The 10078-nt window shown below is 36.9% G+C and overlaps 1 pseudogene; it reads left to right on the top strand.

Annotated features, from left to right (window-relative positions):
* The first annotated feature begins 7898 nt into the window (after positions 1-7898).
* On the top strand, positions 7899-8982 carry LOC102815135 (annotated as a pseudogene).
* Positions 8983-10078: the final 1096 nt, after the last annotated feature.

Here is a 10078-nt window from a genome sequence, read left to right as displayed (position 1 = left end):
AACACATTTGCAGTTGCCAGAAGTAATCCCAAATTGATTATTGCTTTGCAGATTGTTCCTCATATATGCATCTTGAAGAGTTGTCAGGTGAGAACAGAGGTGTGAGTAATAAGAACTAAACTAGTCCTCAGGGAATTCCAAGCTTAGTGAATCACCTCATCATATCACTTTCATAGATGACTCTTTTTGCATTGAGAAAATCAGGACTAACTGGACCCACATACCTAAGTCTTTGTTGTTAATTTTTAAAAACATTTATTTTAGTCTCATTATGGTTGTAAAAGTAATTATTACTCATGAAAAATGTATACAGTTTAAATTGATTTATATTTCAAGAACTAACAAAAATCACTAACAACATTTTGAATCATAAAACTATGACATATTGTATATATGTAAAATAATTTTAATCTTAGTGTGTAGACTTTAAACTAACATATTTATATCATACTTAATCAGTTTAAGGTATTTTGAATAAGGTAAATTGTTGTTATTAAGTACTATTATATTTACCCCAACTCCTAGCAAGCCTATATAGGGTTTCCAAGGATTGGCAGGTGTATTTTAACCACCAACTTTTTGATGAGCAGTCCAGTGCTTATTCTACTGTGCCAGAATGTAAAAGATACCATTAATTTACTTAGCATCAAAATAATAATATCATATTCCTTTCTCTTTTGGTTTACATCTACATCTCTTTTTATTTGTGCCAGCATAGTAGACATCTACAGAGATATACTGTAGAATTGTTGTTTTAATGGGCATAAAGTGAAATTGAATTTTAGGGGCATACACTTCTATATCGGAGACTGGTGATGCTACAGGATAAACACTGGACTGCTAGCCACAAGAATGACAATGCAAACCCACCAGTCAATCTGGGGAAGAAATATGAGGCAAATTTACAGCGTCAAACACTTTATAGGGTCACTATGAGATGGAGGAGTCCTGGTGTGGCACTGTGGGTTAATGTACCAGACTGCAAAGCTGTTTGAACTGCAAGGTTGATGGTTCAAGCTCACCAGCCATTCCCTGGAAACCCTATAAAGGGTCACTTTGGGTTGGAACTGACTTGATGGCACTTAACAACAACAAGATGAAACTGATTATGTCATAATTATGTCAAAAATATGTCATAGTTTTATATGATTCAAAATGTTGTTAGTGATTTTTGTTAGTTCTTGAAATGTAAATCAATTTAAACTGAAATATAAATCAATTTAAACACACACACATTATTGTTGTTGTAAGGAGTAAGGTGCCATTGAGTTGGTGTTGACTCATAGTGATCCTATGCACAACAGAACAAAACACTGCCTGGTCCTGTGCTAACCTCACAATTGTTGCTATACCTGATCCCATTGCAGCTACATCTCATTGGGGGTCTTCCCCTTTTTCCCTGACCATCCATTGTATCAAACATGATATCCCTATTCAGGGACTGGTCCCTCCTAAAAATATGTGCAAAGTATGAGAGATGAAGTCTGGCCTTCCAGGTTTCCAGGGAACACTCTGGCTGTGCTCCTTCCAACACAGATCCATGTGTTCTTTTTGGCAGTGCAAGGTACTTTTAATATTCTCTTACAGCACCAAAACTCCAATGCATCAGTTTCACTACTGCCTTCCTTATTCAATGTCCAATTTTCACATGCCTATGAGGTTCGTGAAAATAGCATGGCTTGGGTCAGGTGCATCTTAGTCTTCAAACTGACATCTTTTAAAGAGGTTTTGTGCAGAAGATTTGCTTAATGCAATATGTCATTTGATTTCTTGACTGCTGTTTCCATGAGTGTTGATGGAAAGTGAAATCTTTGGCTACTTCAGCCTTTATTTGTATGGATGTTTTTTATTGGTTCATTGGTGAGGATTTTTGTTTTCTTTACATTGTGATACAATCCATACCGAAGGCTATGGTCTTTGATCTTCATCAGTAAGTATATCAAGTTCTCTTTACTTTCAGCTAACAAGGTTGTATCATTTGAATATTGTTGTTTGTTAAAGGAGTCATCTTCCAATCCTGATGCCATTTTTACTTCCTATAATCCAGCTTCACAGATTATTTGCTCAGCAGAGAAACTGAATAATTATGGTGAAAAAAATACAACACTGGTGCACACCTTTCCTAATTTGAAACCTTTCAGTATTCTCTTGTTCTGTTTGAATAACTGCTTCTCGGGTTATGTACAGAAAATACCAAGAAGATGTTTAATTGTGCTTCATTGGCTATGCAAAGGCTTTCAGCTCTGTGGATCATGATAAACTATAGATAACATTGCAAAGAATGGGTGTTCCAGAACACTTGATTGTGCTCATGAGGAACCTGTACATAGATAAAGAGGGAGTGGTTGGAACAGACCAAGGAGATACTGAATGGTTTTAAACCAGCAAAGATGGATACAATGGTTGTATTCTTCCACCATACTTATTCAATTTGTATGCTGAGAAAGTAATAGGAAAAACTGGATTGCAGGAAGACCCATTATCAACCTGTGATATGCATATAAGGCAATCTTGCTTGCTGAAAGTGAAGAGGACTTAAAATACTTACTGATGAAGATCAAAGGCCCAAGCATTCAGTATGGGTTGCACTTTAATTTATAAAAAAGAAAAATCTTCACCACTGGAGCAGAAAATAACATCATGACAAATGGAAAAAAAAAAAAAATCAAGTTGTCAAAGACTTTGTTTTGCTTAGACCCACCATCAACATTCATGGAAGCAGAAATAAAAAAATCAAATGATGGATTGCATTTGGCAATACACATCTTTAAAATGTTAAGAGCAGAAATGTGAATTTGAGGACTAAAGTGCACATGATCCAAGCCATAGTATTTTCAATAGCCTCATATGCATGTGAAAGTTGGATAATGAATAAGGAAGACCATAGAAGAATTGATGCATTTGAGTTATGGTGTGGAAAAGCTATGAAAAATAGCATGGACTGCCAAAAGGATTTTTAAAAAATCTGTGTTGGAAGAAGTTCCGCCAGAGTGCTTCTTAGAAGCCAGGATGATTCTAAGAATCATCAAACTTCATCTCTGATACTTTGGACATATTATCAAGAGGGACTAGTGCCTGGAAAAGGACATCATGATTGCTAAATTGGAAAGCGCAAACGATGAAGACTCCCAAGGAGATGGATTGACACAGTGGCAGCAGCAATGGATTCAAGGGTAACAGTGATTGTGAGGATGGCTCAGCACCATGCCACATTTTGTTTTGTTGTGCATAGAACCACTATGTGTTGGGAATGACTCAATGGCACCTAACAACAGAAATTTTTATTCAACATGCCTTTCAAATTCATACATGTTGCTATGTACTTCAGTAGTTTTTGGTTTCCTTTTTATTAGGGAGCAATATTCCATTGTTTTGATGTACTACAGTTTGTTTATCCACAAAACATGAAGGGTATTTGGGTTGTTTACAGTTTTCAGTGATTAATAAAGGTTTCTAAGAGTCCTAGGTTAAGCGGTGGACCACAATGTTGGTCTGAACTGCAAGACTGACTACTGAAACCCACCAGCTGGCTCCTTGGAAACCCTATACAGGGTCACTATGAGTCAGAACTAACGTGACAGCACTTAACAACAATAACAACAAAGATTTTTATAGCAATACTTTTTGATTTACATATTGCAAAAATAGTGACTCTAAACCATCCTCCCACAGCACTTTCTACTCAGCTGGGTTTAATAATTATTTATAATGGACACAGAACTCAAACGCCATCAGAGTTATGGGACTTATTAGAGCAGTTAACAGTTTAGGGTCAGAAATGTTTGGGACATAGTTGTTCCAGTCAGAACAGCCTCTCTTCAGCCATGTCCACAGGAAGGCTTCTCTCCACCTGGCCAATGTTACAAAGTTCTAATAGAGTTAGAGAGCACACCACTCTGCCACAAAGCTAAAAAGCTCAAATCTGTGGGTCAACAAGCCTGTTGTTTCTTCAATTAAGGCAACCCACTTTGTAAAAAGCTTCTGGCCCAAAGTTACTCAGCTCTACTTGGTCCATGGGCTGGGAAGCCTACCATGGTCTCATTCTCTGGCTCTTGATTCTACACTTCCCTGGGTTGAAGAGAATCAACGTGAAGAGATTTCAGTCCCTAAAGGACATACTCCGCTGCTGGCTCTTCTTTAAGGTAGTGAGATTCCCTCTTTCACTTCTGAGGTGGTTCATTTTAGAGCCAACAGGATGGTAACATTCACTAATCACTCATTAGATTTCCAAGTGTTTACAATCACAGGCCTGTTAACAATTACTCACAACTGAATCAGCATCTTCCCCCACCTTCTTAACTAGAACTATCAGGTAAAAGGTATTTGGTGGGAGTTTACAAATGCTGTGGCTACAAGAGTCATGGAACAATTGACTACTTCACATGTTGATATGCATATATACGTAAGTCACCAACTTTTTGATGCTCCTTCATATATATTTATATATGTTGCTGTTGTTAGTGCCATTTAGTCAGTTCTGATGCATAGCAACCCTGTTTAGACTTTCTCAGGAGCTGCAGGTGAGTGTGAACTGCTGATCTTTGCGGTACAAACGGACCTTATAGTCCAGTGTATTAACCCGTAGCACCACACCAGGACTCTCTCTATATACATATATTGTTGTTTGTTGTTATGTGCCGTGGAGTCGGAACCGACTCACAGCAACACTGTAGAGGATTTCAAAGGTGTAATGGTGGGTTTGCACCACTGACCATGTGGTTAGCATTCCAGTGCTTATCCTATAGCATCTCTATATATAATTTCACTGAGTTTTCTTTTCTAGAGAACCCTGCCTAAGATATGATGTTCAGTGCTCCAGAGTGAGACTCTTGTCCATTCAGTAAGTCCATATCTTTAAGAAACTGCCAGTCCATGAATTATATTTTCTAGAATGCATGTATTATTTTGTATTTCTACTAGCAAAGTGGAAGGAGCTCTGGTAGCGTAGTGGTTACGAATCGGGCTGCGAACCATAAGGTCAGCGGTTCGAAACTACCATCCGCTCCGCGGGAGAAAGATGAGGCTTTCTACTCCCGTAAAGATTTACACCCTCGGAAACCCTGTACAGGGTCGCTATGGGTCGGAACCAACTCAGCGGCACTTAACAACAACAACAACTAGCAAAGTGGAGTCCTGTTGTGGCATCATGGGTTTATGACCTGGACTGCAAAGTCTGTTTGAACCACAAAGTTGGTGGTTCAAGCTCATCAGGTGCTCCTCAGAAACCCTATACAGGGTTGCTGTAGGTTGCAAGAAACTCAATGACATTTAACAATAACTACAAGGTTTGTAAGTTACCGTTGTTTCCCACATTTGCCAGCAATGTGTATAATTAGTGTTTTCTTCTATAAATGTGGCTCTGGGTATGGCTATGGCACTGTAGCATCAGCACTGGACTGCTAATCACAAGTCTGGTGGTTCAAACCCACCAGTTGCTCCTTGGAAAACCTATACAGGGTTGCTATGAGTCAGAACTGAGTGGATGGCATATAACAACCACAATGAATGTGTATCTCACCTTGATGTTAATAGCTAATAGCTAATGAGCTTAATGAGCTGGATTGAAAACTCGTTTGAACCGCAAGATAGGCAGTTCACTCTCACCAGCTGATCCTTGGAAACCCTATACAGGGTCGCTATGGGTTGCAACAGACTCTACTTAACAACAAAATAGCTAACGATAATGAACAGCTTTTCTTGTTTTTCTTTGCCAATTACATTACTTCTTTTTTGAAATATAATTACAAATTTTTGTTAATTTTTTAATTGATATTTTGCTGGCTTAGGGTTGAGTTTTGAGAGCCATTGATATATTTTGGATATAAGTCCTTGATTGGATCTGTGGTTTGCAAGTAATTTCCTCCAAATCTGTTGCTTCTCTTTTCATTCTCTTAACAGTGTCTTTTGTAGAGCAATAGTGTTGATTTTACTGAAGACAAAATTGATCAATTGTTTCTTCTGTGGATTTTGCTTTTTGGTTTATGTCTAAAAAATCTACACCCAACCTCAGATTTCACAGATTTTTTAGTTAGTTTTTCATTTAAAAAATTGATATTTTTGTATTTTACATTTAGCCACAGTTCATGTTGGGTTTTATAGTATAAGATTTACTGTTGCTGCTAAGTATGATTTTTAAGTGGCATTTTTGTTTGTTTATTTGTTACATAGTGCTAGTCATTCCCGCACTATTTAAAGAAAAGATTACTCTTTCTTCATTGAATTGCCTTTTACCTTTGTTAAAAACCAATTGAACAAATTGGAGTGTGCCTGTTTCTTAATTTTATTCTTTCCACTGGTTTATCTGTCTACATTTTCAGCAGTCCAGATTAATATAACACTAGAGTAAATTTTATAATTTACTTAAGTCTTTCATTTTATTTTTTCAAAACTATTTTGGCTATTCTATTGTGTCTTTCCACCAAAATTTTAGAATCAGCTTTTCTATGTCTTCAAAAATCTTTCTGTAACTTTAATTAGAATAATTACAAAACTATATATCAATTTGAGGAGAATTGACATTTTAACTATATGGGAGTCTTCTGACCCATGAACAAATTATGTCTTTCCATTTACATAGGAACTTTTAATTACGCTCATTAGTGTTTGTTTTTCAGTACATATATACTGGGCATGTTTGATTTAATTTATTCCCAAGTATTTTTGGAGATATTGTTAATGGTGCTATAATTTTAATTTTGTGTTTGAGTATATTATTTGTAATTGATATTTTGTGTCTTGTTTTGTACTTTGTGACCTTGTTGGCCCAAGTATTAGTTATAAGAACTGGTTATTGTGATAATTTCTTCCTTTGCAAACTGTAGGGGTTTTTTTGTTTTGTTTTGTTTTGTTTTTCCTTGCCCTATTAGGCTAACTGAGGCTTCCAGTACCATTTTTTTAGTAGGAGTGGTGGTAGTTAGTATTCATTTGGCATTCTGTCTTTCACCATTAAATATATTTTGTTTTTGGCAATTTTTTTGTTTGGGAAGTTTATGGAAGATTTTCAAGCAGCAACCAGGGATTGTATTCCTTTGACATGTTGTCCTTAAATGTTTGAGTTTTTTTCCCCAAAACATTGAGAGTGACTTTTGTCCAGTCCTCCTACCAGAAGTAGCAGGCAGGTCATTCATGTGCCAGTAAGAAGAACTATGACACCGCTGTTACCTGGCCAGCACAGATTTTAAAACATCATGAATGTTAAGATACATCTGAATTTCAGAAATGTTGAAAGGTGAAAATGATATCTTGGAAATTATAACATGTAGTCATATTTTATAATATACTTTTAAATATCAGCCCTATTTCATAATTCTCCAGGTCACAAAATAATATTTTGTTGTCAATGATATTTTGTAGTCACATTATTTTAATAGCTACCTACCATTTCATTTCAAGGTTCTATCATCATTTGATTAGCCTTCGTCTTCTGTTATTGTTATTAAGTGCCGTTTCGTCGGTTTCAACTCATAGTGACCTTGTATAGGATTTCCATTGAACCACCAATCTTGTGATTCAATGGACCTTGCCGTCTAGTGCATTATACTGCAGCTCCATACCAGGATTCCAGCCTTCTTCTCATGAACATTTATTTTAACTTTTACAATTATATGTGATGGTTTGGCAAGCATTTTATAATATTTGATTTTTGCATTCAAAATTATATGTCCATTAGAATCAACTAGAAATAGAATTAGTTGATGATAAATCAATTAAGTCTAGTCTTAACACTAATTGTCATTGTAAAGTCTTGATTTCAGGCCAGGAAAAATTCTAATGAACATTGGGAAACTGAGTCAGGTTGGACAATATAAAGACATATTGTAACACTTCTCCCAGGGCGAAAGGTCAGAGGAAGTGCAATTTCTTCCTTTCTGCTGTCAGCCTGAGTGGTTACCGTCGAAATGGGAAAGTTCTTGAAATCCTGGAAGGTGGTGCTGGTCCTGACCGGCCTCTACTCCAGATGCAAAACCGTCATTGTTACAAACATTGATGATGGTACCTCAGATGGTCCCTATAGCCATGCTCTGGTGGCTGGAATCGATTGCTCTCCCAGCAAAGTGGTAGCTGCTTTGGACAAGAAGAAAATTGCTAAGATGTCAAAGATCAAGTCTTTTGTGAAAAGTTTATCACTTTAATCACGTTATGTCCACAAGGTACTCTCAAAATGTCCCTTTAGACAAAATTGTTGTAAACAAGGATGTCTTCAGAGACCCTGCTCTTAAATGCAAGTCCCGTCAGGAGGCCAAGATCCAATCTGAGGAAAGGTACAAGATGAGCTTCTGTTGTGGCACTGTGGATCAGCACTGGACTGTGAACCAGTTCGAACCCACCAGATGCTCCTTATATATGGTCACTATGGAAGCAGCAGCCAAGAAATCAAACAACATATTGCATTAGGCAAATCTGCTGCACAAGACCTTTTTGGGGTGTTGAAGAGCAAAGATGTCAGCTCGAAGACTAAGATGAGCCTGACCCAAGCCATGGCATTTTCAATAACCTCATATGCATGCAAAAGCTGGAGAGTGGATAAGGAAGACTGTTGATGCTTTTGAGTTATGGTGTTGGAGAAGAATATTAAAAGTGCCATGGGCTGCCAAAAGAACCAACAGATCTGTGTTGGAAGAAGTGCAGCCAGAGTGCTCCTTGGAGACCAGGATGGCCAAACTTCCTATCTCATACTTTGGACATATTGTCAGGAGGGTCTAGTCACTGGAGAAGGAAATCATGTTTGGTAGGGTGGAGGGTCAGAGAAAAAGAGTAAGACCCCCAGTGAGATGGATTGGGAAAGTGACAGCATCAGTGGGCTCAGGAGTGGCAACATTTGTGAGGTTGGCCCAGGATTGGGCAGTGTTTCATTCTGCTGTGCATAAGGTTGCTATGAGTCAGTACAGACTCGATGGCTTCTAACAACAACAAATGAGTCAGAACCAAATCGACTGCACTGAACAAGATGGGCAAAACAAGTGGTTCTTCCAGAAGCTGTAGTTATAGATTTTTTTTTTTTCTTTCAATCATTAAAAAGACAACAAATCTCTGAAAAAAAAATCCATGTTCTAACAAGAATTTTGTTGCTGTATCATGGACTATTAAATAAAATATAAATGATCAGAGTTCTTCCATCTGCTTAATACTGAAGTACATAAGAATTTTCCTTGATTTTTCCCATAAAATATTTGGATAGGGAGAGAAATCAATTTTCTACTGTGGGACCATTACTGCAATTTTTAGGCTAAAAATTGAATGCTTACTGGATGAAACATAATCATTTCTATGCCTAGAGCAGTAAACAGTTTCATAGAAAACAAAACAAATTTTTGAGTTGTAAAGTTTTTAGTGTTATACAAATTTGTAAATCAAAATACTCCCTGAATTCCATTCTATCACTCTGGGAAACTTCAGGATGTTTGTTAATGTGTCCTGGGTAAGATTCTCCTTTCTATTGGAGTTAAAACAAATACATGTTGTAGTACAATTTGCTCCAGTGTTTAGCTTAGCTTAGAAACAGAAAATGTTAATATTGTAATTTCAAATTGTTGATACTGGTTTTCATTTTGGGGGCCAGCACTGAAAGCGATATAAACAAAGAAGTACTTAAATTGGATTTTTAATTCATTCTGTTTTGTGTGGTTCAAGCTGCTGGTTGTTTAAATGAGGAAATTCAAGGGAAGAGATTAGGTGTAAGTGACGGACATAGTTACTAATTTCCCAGTAACTCTGATCTTAAAATTATATAAAAGTTCAATCAAGAAGTATCCAGAGTTTAGGAAGGGAAACCTATAGAGTGTGGTATTATAAGAAAGTCTTGAATTGAGTCAGGATTTCTACCTTTTATACATTGTGTGACCTCTAATTTGTTTTCATTGATTTAATGAGGATCTCTGAGTTACTGAATTGTAAAAATCAATGGAGATTATTGATGGGCAAGTTTTTCTTTTAAAGGTTATATTATTTCATCCTGGTGTGGTGCTGTAGAATAAACACTGGACAGCTAATGCAAGGTAGGCACTTCAAACCCACCAACTCCTCAGAAATACTATACAGGATTACTATGAGTTAGAAGCTACTGAACAGCACTTAACAA

This window comes from Chrysochloris asiatica, unplaced genomic scaffold (genome assembly GCF_000296735.1).
Source record: "Chrysochloris asiatica unplaced genomic scaffold, ChrAsi1.0 scaffold00016, whole genome shotgun sequence".
NCBI classification, from domain to species: domain Eukaryota; kingdom Metazoa; phylum Chordata; class Mammalia; order Afrosoricida; family Chrysochloridae; genus Chrysochloris; species Chrysochloris asiatica.
Note: the sequence above shows the minus strand (reverse complement) of the source record. Positions and strands in the feature narration are given on the sequence as shown.